The sequence below is a fragment of the Panthera onca genome, chromosome A1 (assembly GCF_046562875.1).
Source record: "Panthera onca isolate mPanOnc1 chromosome A1, mPanOnc1 haplotype 2, whole genome shotgun sequence".
NCBI classification, from domain to species: domain Eukaryota; kingdom Metazoa; phylum Chordata; class Mammalia; order Carnivora; family Felidae; genus Panthera; species Panthera onca.
The window spans coordinates 45,348,854-45,366,055 of record NC_138339.1 but is presented as its reverse complement, the minus strand read 5'-3'; positions in this window follow the sequence as shown (position 1 = coordinate 45,366,055).

Here is a 17,202-nt window from a genome sequence, read left to right as displayed (position 1 = left end):
CTTTTTGTCTAACAGCAGACCCCACTTGAAATTTTCCCATATTTTTTCTGTGCTCTTGGGGTAGGCACAGTGGGATAGAATGTAAGTGAACACTTCATAGAAACTTTCTTGTGAGCTTGTTCTTCTAATGATGTCCCTTGCACAATAAAGTGTCTATCAGATTCTGTCTTTGAAATATTTAGGGAAATGTATCTCTACTTTCTTCTCCAGTATCATCAGAGTTTGAACAAACATCAGTAATTCCTTTGCATTTAAATCTGTCATTAGCAAAGGACTCGATATTTGAGTAACCTCGGGTTCCCTGATCTGATCAACAGCCTGTGAGAACAGATGAGATCACACTAGTTGTTATCTGACAAATTAATTTCCTTCAAATTTCCCTCAAATGATCTTCCCTCTGAAATCCAGATATAGAATTTTCCTCTTCTTCCCCTACCTATGAGGAAGGTTTTCTCAAATCACCAGAAAGGTGTGCATGGGTGCTTGTTGTGTCTATGCTGCAGAGCACCAAGCTGCATGGGGTATATTAGCTAATGTGGGAGCCTCCCTGGCATCATGGCTGTACAAGGTATGTGGTGTGTAGTCAAGTGAGGGAAAGCTACTCAGCCCTTAGCAGTTAATCATTAGATGGTCCTCAAAGCATGCTACTTGGGCCTGCCAAGTTTCTTCTAATAAAGAAACTGCACAGTTCTTTAGTCTTTCAGGAGTAACTAGAATCTTCTTCCTGACTCTTTTATCCCTCTTTCAACTCCTGTCTTGACATATTTAGGATCAGGTAAGTATGAATCCATAACCGCTATCCCAGTATATGTCAGATCTGGACTTCTCTGCTGTGATGACTATGTCATTACTACTACATCAAGATGGTTCTGCCTGGTATCTTCATTCTGTGGAATGCACAGTCTTGCAGGAGGCCCTCTACCTCCGCTCCAAGGGATTCACAGCTTCAGCAAGCTGAGGAGGAGGTTTGAATGTATGGGGGTGAAAAAAGGAAGTGGGAGGACAGACCCTTCCAAGTAGTCCTGTCCTGAGACCTCAAACTTTTAAATGATAATGTCCCTTGTTCCCAATCACTTCCTGAGCCATGATAGTTTGCTTCTAAACCTGATCAAAGATATTGCATAGAAAGGACTGTTAATAAACCCCTGCTTTTCTATTTCTTCAACTTATGTTGTCCTTGTTCATGGAAAAATCTAATGCTGAAATCTTGACTCTCAGGAGGCTGACCATGAAGACATTGAATACTATAGCCACTGAGACAGCAAATCTCACCAAGAAAATGTCTATATAACTGTCTGGTTCCTCATGCCTAAGCCAGGTGCTCCCGGAGTATTGATTCCTTAGGCTGAAAGTTTCTATTATCTCTGTTGTGTTCTTCCCATGGCATCTTTGCCCCAGGAATCCATGGATTTGACATGGAAGCAGAAAGAGTGAGTCTTGAGAGCCCAGTGTAGTAAAAGCAAAGGCAGATGTGGGCTAAGGAGATAGAAACCTAATTGGAACACCACACTCTGAGAAGACTCCGAAACAAGGACAGGTTAGGTACATCACAAATTGTTTTATTTAACAGGCACTTACTGAACATTTTTATGTGTAGGCGTTGCACTATGCTCAAGCATAGTAGTTATTAATTAGAGCTGGGCATTGGATCAGCTGTAGTTTGTTTTATTTTAAAATAACCATGAGTCCTGCCCAAACCTACCTATACCTAATCAATTTCTTTGGGGATAGAGTCTGCAGATCTAGATGGAAACAAAATAATCACACACACACACACACACACACACACACACACACACACACAAATTTCCATAATTGATTCTATGCTCATTCCTTTTTTAATAGCTTTTTAACCATAGTGTCCAAATGGAAAATTCACAGTGCTTGTTCTTGAGATGTTAACAGCCTAGTAGCAAGGACTAGTAAATATCTCAACAGTTAGAACAAAGTGAGTCTTCTTTACTGATTTAGAATGTTCATGAACAATGTATTTAAATTTGTCCCCCATCTTCTTATATCCATGAAAAAAGGAAATGGTCTCATTTTCTTAACTAAAACCTTCTTTGGTTTGGCATCAAGCTATATACCAGCATCATAGTAATTGGAACTTTTCTCTTTTTTTTATATTTTTTGTACTGATCTGATAATAAAACAATGAAGTTCTCCTTGCTGGATAGTGTCATTTAGGGTGGATGTTTAAAAATCTTTTCATTGAGGTGAAATCTGGTTACTTCTTTTAATTAGTTTGTTTCAATTTTCTACTGTTTTGGGTTGTTTTGATAATTTCTGTTTTTCTAGAAAACCTGCCATTTGTTTTCTATTTATCTCTGACATTCAGACAACAGATAGAAACTCTGTCCTACTACCAGTTAGGTCTCTTTCTTTTTTCCTAGTATTTGTTTTCCTCCAATAAGCCCTAGCTAAACCTTTGTCTATTTTCTAAAGATAAAGCTTTTGAATTTATTTGCTTTTATTTACTTTCACATTAGGTCTTCTATTAGATGAGTTTCTGCTTTTATCTGTTTTTCATTTGGTTTATAATGTACTATTTCAGCTTTTGTAGATGAATATTTCTATTTATTTAAAACCTTTCTTTAAAAAAAATTGAGCACGGCTATAATTCTACTTCCGAGTACCATTTTAAAAATCTGCTTCCTACTAGTTGTAACATAGGATCTTTCAATTGTCATTCAGCTATAAGATTATCATTTGTAACTTGATTTTCTTTGCATCACATGAGAGAGTTTAAGCTTCCAAATTTAAGACTCTCTTCTTATTGCTGATTTCTAGTCAAACTCTATTGCTGTCAGTGATCCTTTGTGACATGGTACCTAGTCTAGCTTTCTTTATGTTCCCTGAGTATTGAAACATGTATATTTATTGCTTATTAGGGGCAGGAACTTGTATACTCAAGTGTGCTACCAAATTTTCTTAAATTAATACTGCTCAAAATAATATTAAAATAAAATTATTACAAGTAGCTTAGAAATATTTTACTAATTTTTTCTTACACTTTCATGACCAAGCATATTCAAGAGCATGCAAGATCTTTTAATTTTGAAAATAATTCAAACTGCCAAACAAATTGCAATAATAGTAAAAGAATGTATACATATTTATCTAGATGCACCAACTGTTACTATTTTACTCCATTTGTTTTATGTGCATACTCTATGCCTGCAAATGTATATACACATATTTTTTTGAATAATTTAAGGATAAATTATATCATGGCCCTTTAAGCTGGATACTTAAGTATGTGTTTTTTTTAATAATAGGGATATTTTCTCAAATAAGAAAGAGTAGTTATTGGCTTCATTAAACTTAACATTGTTGGAATGTGGATAGTATACTTAAGTGTTCCATTTTTGTCAGTTGACCCTATGTCTGATAGCATCTTGCCCTGATAGCACAGAACCCAGTCTGAAGGTTGATACTGCCTTTAGCTGACACGTCTCTAATTTAGTGTATTTCCATAGTCTCTCTTTGTCATTTATGATACTGACATTTTTGAAGAATAAAATATGTAGCCCCTCCCTTTTTTAATGCGATGTTTCTCCTTTTGGTTTTATATGTTATTTGCTTAGGATTGATCTATAAATGATGACTTCTCAGTCGACAAACTACCTAGGTAGCATGTCATTTTCAAGTCATCACCTTGGAGACACCCTATGTGTGTCTGCCCCTCATTAGTGATTTCAAGTTTGATTACCCAAAGTGTGGTCTTACTTCTCCACTGAATGATATATATGTTATGTGTATGTATATAATTATGTCTATAATTTATTTTTTTTTACTTTACAACTGACTACTTTAAGACGGATTAAACAGCATAGACCCCACGCACAACTTGGTGTGGATGTTGAGCTTGATTGACAATGCCAGACACATATCAAGAGGGGGTGAACAAGATAAGTTACCCAAAGAGGTGTTTTTTATTTGTCTGGCGGAAACAGGACAGGTTTCCCAAGCTGGTCCAAACACGGCTTGAGAGAGAATAAGGAAGGGAAGGGGGTGTAGCCTGGATGAAGGTTTTCATAGGTGGGCGGAGGCTTAATTGACTTGAAACTCCTGTCAGCACCAAGAGAGGGAACACCTGGCTTTCTTATCACCTTTCCCAGATGGGGGCTAGAAAGGGAAGAGAGAGGGTTGAGGCTTACAGCCTATTGACAAACATCAAATAATGAAGTCAGGCTCTTCACTGCAGAAGTCATGTCTCGATTCTTAGCATAATATCCCACATTAATGATACTTGCACACATTGGTCTGTTATGTTCAAAGAACAATGCTGATTTTCTATCATCCTCACCCCGCCCCCCTACGTTTGTCAGTCAGCCCTCAATATTTTACTGTCAGCAAGAGCCCTTCCTCCAGAATCTGTCCTCTTTCTTAGAACTGTATGGTAATCTAGTGACTTCAAAATGAAAGTTTAATTAAAACAACTGTAATTGTTTTTGTAGTCACCTAAAATTTTACCAATATTTTAAATCAAGATTTGTGTTCATCGTACTTGTGTAAACTGCATGCCTTCCCTTTGAGTTCACTTTTCTTTTAATAGTTTTTTTGGTTTGGATAAATTATCTTAGTCTTCATATGCCTGTAAAGTCTTTATTTTGTTCTGGATTTTCAGTGATTGGTTTGGTAACATTTCTTGAATGACTGCTTTTCCTCAGCCCTGCCCAGAATGGACCTCTATTGTTGCTAATGAAAAGTCCGTTTTCAATTTAATTGTCATTCCTTTGAAGATAATTGGTCTCTGATCCTTGGTAATATGTAAGATTTTTTCCCCCCTTGGGGGTGATTCTACTGTGTCTACATGTGGACTTAACTCTAATTATCCTTCTTGCCACTAGCAGTTGTTTATTAATCCAAAATGTGATATTTTTCTTTCATTCTAGAAAAAAAAAATCTACTTGTATTCAACTAATGCTTTTTCATCTTTGCTTCTTTGTTCCTTTTATGTGTTAGAACGCTCAATCTATCTTTCCTATCTTTTCTTGTTCTTTCATCATTCTTTCTCCCCTCTCTATCTCTCTGATTATTGTTGCCTGCTGGGCAGTGTTTGGGATAAGATGTTTACAACACAGAGAGCTCTATCCCCTTCTTTAATAATGGGAAGTTTTTGTTATTGTTGGTTTGCTATTTATCTCAATAGAAGAACATCTATTGGTATTGTTCTCGGACAATGATGCTCTGAAGATTTCATTGATGCTATTTAATTGACACAGTTTCCAGGGTAGCAAACAACTTGAATAGTAGTATTTGTATTTGTGTTTGTTACTTTTAACATTACCCTCCTTAATATGTTTTCTTCTCACTCCTCCATACTTGGGTGATTTATTTCTTGAAAATTTATCCAGTAGCAAATTTTGTTGTGGGGGAGGACAAAAAATCTGGTGAAGACTCATTTTTGATCCTGAATGTTATTTTGGACTCTGATTTGGAGGGCATACTTATCCATGAAATTCTTTGTTTTAGGTTCATATAAATATCCAGTTAAATGACTGATTGGTCAACTATTTTTAGGTTTAGATTAATGTAAATTTCAAGCTTAGTACAAGTAATGAATACAGTTCTGAGTTTAAGCCAGTAGTGATTTTTGACACTATGAAAGATGTTCTCCATTTTAACTATTATTGAAAAAGTTAAACCCTGGGCATGAATAAAGAAACACAAAGACCTCTTCCACATATAATGAACTCACATCAAGTGGTGGATAGGTAGCATAGAAAATGCACTCATCTAGACACTTAGATTTTCTTGTGAGGACAAGTGTTCAAATATTCTGATATGAATGACAACTATTTCAGTCAATCACCCAGACTTTCAAATTTGATATGAAGCCTGTCTATTCATAGTGATATTTTTCAGTTGTTTGCTCTCAATTAAGAGTTGTCTCTACACTTAACTAGTTCTGTGCCTTTCCCTTCCATAAGTTCATGTATAGATGCAGTCAACTGATGTTTTAACTTGTCAAATCAGTCTAACTATTTACGTCTGTCACTCCAACTATCAATGATACGTGTTAGCCCGGTGTTGGTGAAAGAAAATGCAAATATATTACCACCCTATCGTCCCACCACCCCCTCCATTTTGCCAATCTTAAATCCAGTGCTCATTCCCGATGAGGATGTTAAGGAGTCTGTAACAAAACCAGATCTTTAGTCTTCTCCCTTGAAAGGTGGTCTTTTTTTAAACTTGCATTCAAGTTGCACCTGGTTTTGTTTACACAGTTATTCTTGCTTATGTTTGCCCAGGCCGGTAGCACTTCTCAAAGTGGTGAAGATGACTTTTTCAGGGGCGGCTGAAATCACAGTGGGAGAGTCAGAGACACAGAGCACTCTGAAAGCAAGGCTCGGTGGCAGGTGAAAATTTGATTCTGAGAGGTGCGATGGCAATTTGGAAGCCATAATGCATCGTCAGCTTCCCCCCAAGTGACCCGTGCACCTGCTCTCTCTCCATATATTTACATTTTCTGAGGATATAGTAGTATGAAAAAGAAAAGAAAAGAAAAGCAATACCATGGGTTCTGTCATATTGAATTGAATGTCAGAACTGGCTAGGGCAAGGATAACAAGGGTGATAAATGTGCAGGAAGAAAGCTAGCTGCTTCCCCCCCCCCCCCCAGGTAGATTTGCAAGATTTTCAGTTGGAAGGTGTTAAAGAGGTCCACTGTTTGCTCTGGGGAGGCCTGATACCCAGACTCACAGAAACCTGCAGACTTTGCCCTTTCCTTCTGAGAAGAGGCTGATGAATTCTGTTTCTCCCATGTCTAATAGTTATTTTTTTTTTAATTTTAAAGGTTTTATTTATTTATTTTGAGAGAGACATGGACAGCCTGAGTGGGGGGAGGGGTAGAGAGAGAGGGAGAGAGAGAATTCCAAGCAGGCTCCGTGCCATCAGCCCAGAGGCCAGTGTGGGGCTTGAAGTCCTGAAACCATGAGATCATGACCTGAGCCAAAACCGAGAGGTGGATGCTTAACTGACTGAGCCACTCAGGTGCCCCATCCTGTTTCTGATAGTTCTTACACACTCCTTCCAGTATTAGGGGTGGGTGCAGCCACTGAGACCTTTGTGTTTCCTTTTTGCTGGAGATCCTATGCTTGGGTTTTAGGTAAAGGAAAACATGAAGCAAGTATCTTACTATAAGGTAGCTATAAGTAGTCATTATAATAATAATAATAGTAATCATTTGAGTTAAGTATGGCCAAGCTATTTACCCACATTTACTCAGTCCTCAGTAGAACCTTCTACAGATGTTAGCATAATCATCACCATATTTCTGCTGAGAAAAAAGGTTCTGTACCAGGTTTAGCAGTTGCCTAAGGTCATACTGTGAGTTAACGGCCATGCCCAGAATTCAAGCCCTTGCACTCTGATTCCAGAGTTGGCCTTATTCAGAGTTGGCAAGCATTCACTTGATACTCGCCCATGGTATAGTGAATCTATCTCATGTTAGACTTTTGAAGTGTAGGTGTTATAAATTGTAGGCAGGATGTGCTTTGTTTTATTGGAAGTTTCGGAACCACTGGAGACCTCTGGAATTGGAGTCTCTGATCAACAAATGTCAGAAATAAGCAAAAATACCAAGCTGTGACCAAGGGTTGGGCCTGTTTTTTTTTTTTTTTTCAATATATGAAATTTATCGTCAAATTGGTTTCCATACAACACCCAGTGCTCATCCCAAAAGGTGCTCTCAATACCCATCACCCACCCTCCCCTCCCTCCCACCCCCCATCAAGCCTCAGTTTGTTCTCAGTGTTTAAGAGTCTCTTATGCTTTGGCTCTCTCCCACTCTAACCTCTTTTTTTTTTTTTTTCCTTCCCCTCCCCCATGCGTTTCTGTTAAGTTTCTCAGGATCCACATAAGAGTGAAAACATATGGTATCTGTCTTTCTCTGTATGGCTTATTTCACTTAGCATCACAGTCTCCAGTTCCATCCACATTGTTACAAAGGGCCATATTTTGTTCTTTCTCATTGCCACGTAGTACTCCATTGTGTATATAAACCACAATTTCTTTATCCATTCATCAGTTGATGGACATTTAGGCTCTTTCCATAATTTGGCTATTGTTGAGAGTGCTGCTATAAACATTGGGGTACAAGTGCCCCTATGCATCAGCACTCCTGTATCCCTTGGGTAAATTCCTAGCAGTGCTATTGCTGGGTCATAGGGTAGGTCTATTTTTAATTTTTTGATGAACCTCCACACTGTTTTCCAGAGTGGCTGTACCAGTTTGCATTCCCACCAACAGTGGGTTGGGCCTGTTTTTAAGAATCCTGTAGTGCAGTAGAGGAAAATGGACATTGACAAAGCAGTTAGCAAAATCATTATGTGATTACTATTGTTCTAAGTATTATAAAGAGTATAGGGGACTAGCAGTGCTTATACTGGGAGAGCCAAGCTTGCCTCTATGTTTTGATGTTCTCTTCCTAGCAGAACCTGCCTCTCATTCTGGAAGCTAAAAATATGCCTTGTTTCTCCATTTCATTTATAGTTAGAAAAAGAACCTGTAACTAGTGCTGGCTGGGTGGAGCTGAGAAGTCTGTGGCGGTACTTCTGTCCCTGATATAGACAGGCCGGCAGGCACATGCGTCCTCTTCCCATGGAACTGGAGGGTCTCCCTGTGATGCCTAGGACTGTGTAGCAACCTTATGAACATAAGGTGGGAACAGAAAGATGGTGAGAGCCTCGCAACCTGATGGGACTACCAACACCTGAATCAACCCTGGAACTCTATCTCCAGATGGCTTGCTACATGAAGTACATTTCTTTTTGTTTAAACCATTTAAATCACAGCGTTCTCTTGCTTGCAGCTGAGAGCTTCTTAAATGATAAGGAGGCTTCCCTGAGGAAGAGGTGTCGGGCCTGGATTATGAAAGAAGAAGGGTTGTTGATGAAGGAAAGAAAGGGTAAGGAAAGTTTCAGGCAGAGGGTCTAGCAGGACAGAGGGCTCCAAGTGGAAGTGGTGTGTCAGATTTGTAAAAAGGGAAGGAGAAGGTCAAGGAATCGTTCAAAAGAAGAGAGGGAAAGCGGCATAGGCTGAAGCTGAAGTGAGCAAATGAGAGGCCATGCAAGGAGTGGAGGCCACAGCCAAGAGGCTGAATTGCATCCTAACACCAGGGAGTATTTCAAACACTTACCACAGGAGCATCATCTTGTCAGATGTGCACAATAGCTTGGAGGAAAGCTGGAGCATTGGTGGAAGTGGAAGAAAGCAAGGGCAGGTTAAGGGCAGAGCATAAAGGAGAGAGTGACAGGAAATGTGGCTGCTTGGTTGGGCAGGAGGGAGCTCGCACATGAACTTGCAGGACATCCTCAGTGTAAACAGGTCTCCCACATTGAAGTGGGCCTGAAGGTGGGCAACTCAGCCCATAGACCTCCTCTTCCCCCCTCCCCACCGCCCCTCCACACACAGGCATGTGGCCTTCAGAACATGCATCTAGTTTCTGTATCTTCCTAGCCATGCTGTAAACCTTGTGAGTTTGTTTGTTTGTTTGTTTGTTGTTTTTTGTTGGTTTTGGTTGTTTTTTTTTAATTTAATTTTCTGTTTTTTAGAAAATAGCAATGGAAACTTGGAGAGGGCAGTGCCCTGCACCTGCCCAAAGTCTCATACTGTTAGACATAGTGGAGCTTGGGGTGCCTGTGTGGCTCAATCAGTTAAGCCCTGACTTCAGCTCAGGTCATGATCTCATGGTTGAGTAGTTCCACAGTTTGTGACTTTGAGATCCATTCTATCCTGTCAGCACAGAGCTTGGTTCAGATCCTCTGTCTCCCTCTCTCTCTGCCCCTCCCCTGCTCATTCACTCTCTCTCAAAAATAAACATAAAAAAAAATGCTTCTACACACAGCAGAACCTGAAACCCTGGTCTCTTGACTCCAAGTCAAGCCATCTTTCCAAATGGCCGTCTTTCTCAGAATAATTTCTAGAAGATTGGTAGTGCTACCAGAGAACTTGTTCCACACTAAGATTGGACTCCTTGTCACTCAAATCAATATCAGAGAGAGGTGATGGTTGAAAAGGAAAGCTTGCTTTATTCTGGAAGCCAGCAATCTGAGAAGAAGGTGAACTAACGTCCCACAGACCATCTTCCCCATCAAGGCAAAGCTGGAGTGTTTTAAAAGGGAAGGCATTGGAAATGGGGCCAGGATAGCAGGGCTGGTGCTCAGATGGTTTTTCCTATGTTGAGATAACCCTGAACAGATTTGGCATCAGCAGTAGCTGTTTTCCAATGTAGTCAGGACTTCCCTTCTGGGAAATCTGGTCCTTCGTTCCTCAAAGCCAGTGGTCTGGAAATCTCCAGGAAAGTAGATTAGTTCTGCTCCAGACCAAGGGACTTAGGTCAGCAAGCAAGGAGTGCATAAGCTTGAAGCTAGTCAATACTTAAGATTACTTGGGGGTGCTGTAACAGTAGGACTTGAATAGGATCATCCAGGTTGTTTTTAGTTGATAAATGTGCTATTATTTACTGAACAGTTGGAACACCCAATTGGTCCCCCTGCCCCTCCACAATAGACTTGGTGCTACTGATCAGAAGACAAAACCTAGAACATGAGATTAGGAACATGAAAGTGACAGGAAAGATCAGGAGCTGATGACTTTTCCCATCCAAGGGCTGGGTAGGGACAAGGAGCAGAGTTGGCCAGCCAGGTAGGGATGGGGAGGTAGGAACTGGAGAGGTATCCCTAAAGGAGCTGCTGATATTCATCATCAGCCAACTGTTGTTCTGCAAGATGATGGGTGCTAGGTTACCAGATCTCCCATTTTCCAAGAGTTGGCTTGCTTGTAAATGGTATTTCATGTTGTTAAAAGTTTTTTTAATGTTTTTATTTATTTTTGAGTGAGGGAGGGAGCAAGGGAGAGAGAGAGGGAGAGAGAGAGAGAGAGAGAGGGAGGGAGGGAGGGAGGGAGAGAGAGAGAGAGGAAAGGGGCAGAAAGAAAGGGAGGCAGAGGATCCAGAGTGGACTCTACACTGACAGCAGAGAGCCCTATGTGGGGCTCAAACTCAAGAACTGCAAGATCATGATCTGCTCCAAAGTCAGACGCTTAACCGACTGAGCCACCCAGGTGCCCCATGTGTTTTTAAATGTTTGTTGAAATTGGTATTTAATGCTGGCTTAAGTTGTTTTAAAGCACTTTGTCAGCAACAACAACAAACAAGTATCTCAAGTAATTTCCACTTCTGGGGAGAAGTAATTTTCAATTTTTTTTTTTTTATAAATCATATGCTAGTTTGAAGAAAAGAATGTTTATTTATAGGTTATATGTAAAAAATGACTAATATCATGTAAGTTATTAAATCTATGTTCAGCCCCAAAGAAAATTAGAGGAGATCAGCCTTACTCATTTCTTATGGCTGTTGTAACAAATTACCACAGATTAAGTGACTTAAAACAGAAACGTATTTTCCCACAGTTCTAGAATTCAGAAGTACGCAGTTTTAATGGGCTGGAGCTGAGGTGTTAGCAGAGACCTGCTCCCTCCAAAGCCCTTGGGGAGAATCTATTCTTTGCCTCTGCCATCTTCTGGTGGCTGCTATCATTCCTTGGCTTGTGACCACATCATTCTTACTTTCACATCTCTTTCTGTTCCATTTTTATTTCACTTTCTCCCCTGTGTCTGACATATCTCCCTCTGCCTTCTCTTGCTGAAGATACACATGATTGAGTGTATGGTCCATCCTGATAATTTAGGATAATCTCATTTTAAAATCCTCAATTTAATCATATTTGCAAGGATGCTTCTTACATATGAGGAACATTTACAGGTTCCATGAAATAAGTGATGAATATCTTTGGTGGGGTGGCTTTTTCATGCTATCACATAAACCTTTTTACATTTTATTCTTAAGGCTTTAGACCCTTTATCTGTGATCTCAAGTCATAACATGTGTGTACACTTTAGAATGATATTTGGTGTTGGGGCACCTGGGTAGCTCAGTTGGATGAACATCGAACTCTTGATTTCAGCTCAGGTCATGATCCCAGGATTGTGCAATGGAGCCTTGCCTCAGCCTCTGCACTGGGCATAGAACTTGCTTAAGATACTCTGTCTCTCCTTTCTCATTGTCTCTGTCTCTCTCTGTCTCTCCCTCTGCCCCTCCCCCCCCTTCTTTCTCTCTAAAAAATTAAAAAAAATAGAATAATATTTAGTATTAGAGGTTATAGGTATGAATCCATATTTCAAAAAAATCTGTAATTATTTCAATATATTTTATTGATTTCTTAGCACAGTTGATTGGATATTTACTGTTTCTACCTGGTGTTTTATTCTAGTAGCCCCGTGAGAGAGCACTGACCCACAGTAGGGCTTCTCAACCTTGGTACTACTAATATTTCTGGACAGATAATTCTTAACCATTGAAGGCTATCTTGTGCACTGTAGCATTAGCAGCATCCCTGGCCTCTAACTACCAGATGCCCACTAGTAACCGCCTTGCCTCCCATCACTGTGTTGGTAAAAAATGGTTTCAGTGTGGGGAGAAATAAATTTTGTACCAACACAGACCTTTCCATGCCAATATGGAAAGGAAGGAAACTGATTTCTTATTTAATTAACATAATAGTTTACATGCATGTAAGAGATAAGAAAGACAAAATTACAAAATATACACAGCAGAGCAAGTACAAAATTCTCATGGGAATTAAAGTAGATATTTGTTTAATAAACTGTTCTCCTCTGAAAGAATAACATGTCTTTTCTCCAAGACCTCTTGGTTCTCCCTGAAAGAGTTACATCTTGAGATGGGCTTCTAGGTTAAGTCCATTAGGAAGTTTTTAACATTTATGGGACACCTGGGTGGCTCAGTCAAACTTTTCCACTCTTGATTTCAGCACAGTCACGATCTCACGATTTGTGGGATGTTGGGCTCTGCACTGAAAGCTTGGAGACTGCTTGGGGTTCTCTCTCCCTCTCTCTCTGCCCCTCCCTTGCTTGCTCTCTCTCTTTTAAAATAAATAAAAGTTTAGAAAATAAGTTTTTACACTTCAAGAGGCTCTGGACATGTGGCTTTAGAGACTTCTCTGCACTATAGATGGGGCTTTTCTAGTACCTGGGAAGACTGGTCTACCAGACCAGACCTCTCTATTCCAAGAGAGGAAGAGAGGATAACTGCTTCTTTTCCCTTTATGAGCAAAGAAAGTTTATTTTTAAAAAGTTTCTCTTATACCAGATGTAAGATGGCCAAAGGTCCCCTGGAGGATGAAATGGACCCCAGTTGAGAACCATTAGCCTAGAGCAAAGGATGACAAAGTTAGCAGTCAGGTGGAAACATGAAATCAAAAAGAATTTGGAGAAAGCCATGGGAAGAAAACAAACGCTGCTTCTAAAGTTTTATTTTGGATTTATTAACTCAACAAGGAGCCCATTAGACTGAGGTGGCTCTAATGCCATGGCAGTATATGTAAGCAAACCAAATCTGAACCTTTAAATGCCTCAAGATTACTACGTTGAAACCTAAGGATAACCAATCACAAAGATCCAGCTAGACTTTAAGCTACAGCCAAATCCTTCCTTTGCTTCTGTTTTTTTCTTTCTCTGAAAATCTTTCCCTGAGCAGGGGCTCCTAACCACTTCCAGTTTAATGCCAGCTGACTGGAATCAATTTCTGCACAAATAAACTTAAAAGAAAAATGGCCTTTGATTATGGACTCATTTGGTTACTATTAAATCCTAATATGGTTATAGAGGCCAAGGATTAGAAGAGGAAAGAATTTCAGTAAAGGAAAGTAAATTTTATGCATCTTCTTGCTCCTCCCTTTTCCTAGTTTGGAACCAGGCAATGGAGATTATTTCCTCTGGTTAGGAATAGACTGGATGGCATCTTTGACTAACGGTCTTTTGCTTTTCTCTTTGTTTTCTTAGGAAATTGCTTGACTACCTGGCTGACACCCCCACACCCCTCACCTTTTTACTGCCATTTCGCCATTTCATGGCTGCCTGATAGAAATCTAGTTTCCTTTATCTGATAGGCAAGACCTACTTGCCTGCTATATAATATAGTTGTAACTTGGGGGTTTTAAAGCATAGTGCCAAATTTAAATACGGCAAGAAATTGGTGAATTTAGAGTGGCTGGCAATGCCCCTCTCCCTCCTGTCCTAATTAGGAATTCTGTTCAGTCCTGGGATGTCACAAATAGCCCAGCAAGAAAAACCCATAGTCTTTATTCTAATCACTACAGGATATGGTTTATTAGGATGATGGGAGAAAAGCCAGGTTGGGAGGAACTTAGAAAAGACCTAATGACATGGGGTAGTGAATCATGCATATGTTCTTTATGGATGTCCCTTGCTTTGAGATAGGGTTGGGGATTGGGGGTTTTCTATACCCCCCCAACTTGTGCCAATAAAATCCCCTGAGATAGTCTGATCTGTCTTCATTTTTATCCAATACTCTTAAGATGTCCTAACTTTTCAAGAGAGGGTCCCGTACAGGTGACTGATACAGATTCATGAAGTAGTTGAGTATTTAATGCATGCATCTATACATGCAGAGCACTGTTAGAGTCCTGGGTTTGTGTCTGGAGGGTCTACTCCCTGTATTTGTCTATTACCAGTAGAAGTAGGAAAATGCCAAGTGCTATTTCGAGCAGTGGTAACTGAGGTATGTGTGGAGTGAGGGCAACAGCTAGTCAAGATACAAGTGCAAACATCCAGAGAGGATGTTTGCAGCCTAATATCCGCTTACTCTCTTTTCCTAGTGTTTAATTTATAATTGTGGAAAAAATGTGTGTCTCAGTGGAAAAGTGGGCATGATCCATAGCACATCCTTCTACCTCATGCCTTATATTCTGATTCTGGGGAAGCTACTTTAAAATTCCGTCAACCATAGGTATCTAATAGGCATGGAAACCCTGCCCAATCTGGCAGAGTTTCAGTTGATTTCCTTCCCTGCTCCTCCTCTGTAAGGGACAAATAAAACCAGTTTTGCCTCCCTTTTGTAATTCATTTCAGGATTACTTTTCATAAATACATGCATCTGTGAATTTTCCTCTGCATAGGTTGTAACATCTGCTGTTTCCCTCATGAGTCGAATGAACTCATTAACAATGCTATTTTTTTTATATGTAAGAACCATGGTTTTACCTTTTCCTGAAAAGTACCCTTTAATAAGAGACATACCTACTTTTGGCTCTGGAGTGCTTGGAGGTATACGCATTAGTTCATTAAAACTAAGCTTAGGCTAGAATCCAGAGATCTATGTCCTATAGATAGAACCAGAAATTTGTTTTTGTTGTCTCAACCCCCACCCCTACTATGTTTATATGTGGCCAACTGCCTCTATCTCACCAAAAGCATTCCTTTTTGTTCAATCTACTTGTATGGTCACAGTTTCTTTCTTGTATTTATCTCAAAAATAATGAACTGAACAAGTTCCTATAAATAGAGAAATCGTGAGTATTGTTCCATTGCTTTGTTCCCTGAGATTACTTGAATTGTTTTCATTTTACAGCATGGATAAAACCACCAACTATTGAATAATAAATTCACCAGCTTGGATGTTGGGCATAAAGGGAAGCTATAGGTAGCAATGCCAAATAAGCAACTTAAATCTGATGTTTCTCTGATTGACAGAGCCATTTTTCCTGAGACTATGGCAGGGTCTGTTAAATCTACAAAAATCAGAAATGTCATTTGAGCCTCTTTCTGTGCTTCTACAAAGTTCTCATTCATTGAAGAATCCTACCCAAAGAAATATATCTTCTTGGCAGGACCATTATCTTTCTTGATGAGATATGAGCATATTAGAGCTGATTCTCATGAAATTACTGATGGTGTGAAGACAGAAAGAAAGATAAAATGAAAATGGATTTACTTGAGACTAACAAACTATGAAATCAGAGATGTGAGAGATCAGGTGGATATGAGACTTATACCTTACTTTTAATATGTAAAGATCACAGACACCTGGGAGATGTCTTGTGTTTAGGTGTGAAGTAAAAGTGCAGCATGTTTAGAAGTATCTGGAGGCCTGATTTTGCTCATCTTTGGAAGGCGAGGTGTTGTTTATACATTGGTATATTCCCAGAGTTTCAAAGCAAGCAGAAATGTGATTTCACATATGAAACATGTCCTACATCCTGAGATGCTTTTGCCTCGATAATAAATAATAATGGAGAGAATCTTGTACTGAAAAGTGTGTACCTTTTGTAAATATTAATATTTAATTCGGATTTCATACCTGGGCTGAAGATAAAATTTTGATCCTACTGGGACAGAAAATAAGCAGAGACTTGAGTAGAGCTGCAGTTTCGAATGTTTGTCTCCCTTTCCAGCTCTCAAATTCTCAAACTCCTTTTTTTTTTTTTTTATGGTCTATCATTATAAATATTCCATTGTCTGATGCTTGCATCAAGGTCCAGGGGTAAACTTGAGGAGTTAGGTATGCATCCTGTGAGACTGAGAAGGTCTGAATTGGTAGATGGTTGCCTGTCAATTTTATTCCTCCAGCAAGGAGGGATGACCATGAACAGGAAAATACAGTCCTGGGAAACTAAGCCTCCTGCTCATTCATTACTTAGATGGATTTATTGAGCACCTTATGTGACAAATATGCTAAGAACTGGTATCTGTTGGTGAATGTTCAGAGTCCAATCTTGTTTTCATAGTTCAAGGTTAATGGGCAAGTCAGGCTTAATAAGCAGCTTACTAATAAATTACTAAATATTTACATGTACTAAATACAGGCACTGAGAAAATCTTCTTAACCAGTAGTTTCAGGGACATTTCTAAAAAGTTATATTTTGCTGTATTTTCAATGGAGTCAGCCTAATGTAAGCAGGCATGATTTTTGTAGTTTTCCACTCCATAGTTGTTTTTGATAGAACCACTTGTGATTAATAATGAAGACAAAGGGGCTATCACCAGAAAAGAGGAGGTGGAATAGCAACCAGGAGTGGGGGAAGAGTTAATGCTGAGAAGAAAGTTGTGTAAGGAGATTGTTAATCTGCAATGGTGTTCTTCTTGGCTTGACTCTTGTAAAGATATAGGGAGTTGAGCTCTCTTAATGCTGTCATGATGCTTGGTAGTAAAATCAATAATGACTATACTATTATTTTAAAGTATTACCAACAAAAGAAGGAGAAGCATCTATTAAAAGGAATTACAACAGCCTTTAGGCTGTTCTTGGAAATTCAGGAGAATAAGTATTATTTTGTTTATGCTAACATTTGAGTACTCCAGCAGTAATACGAACTTCAT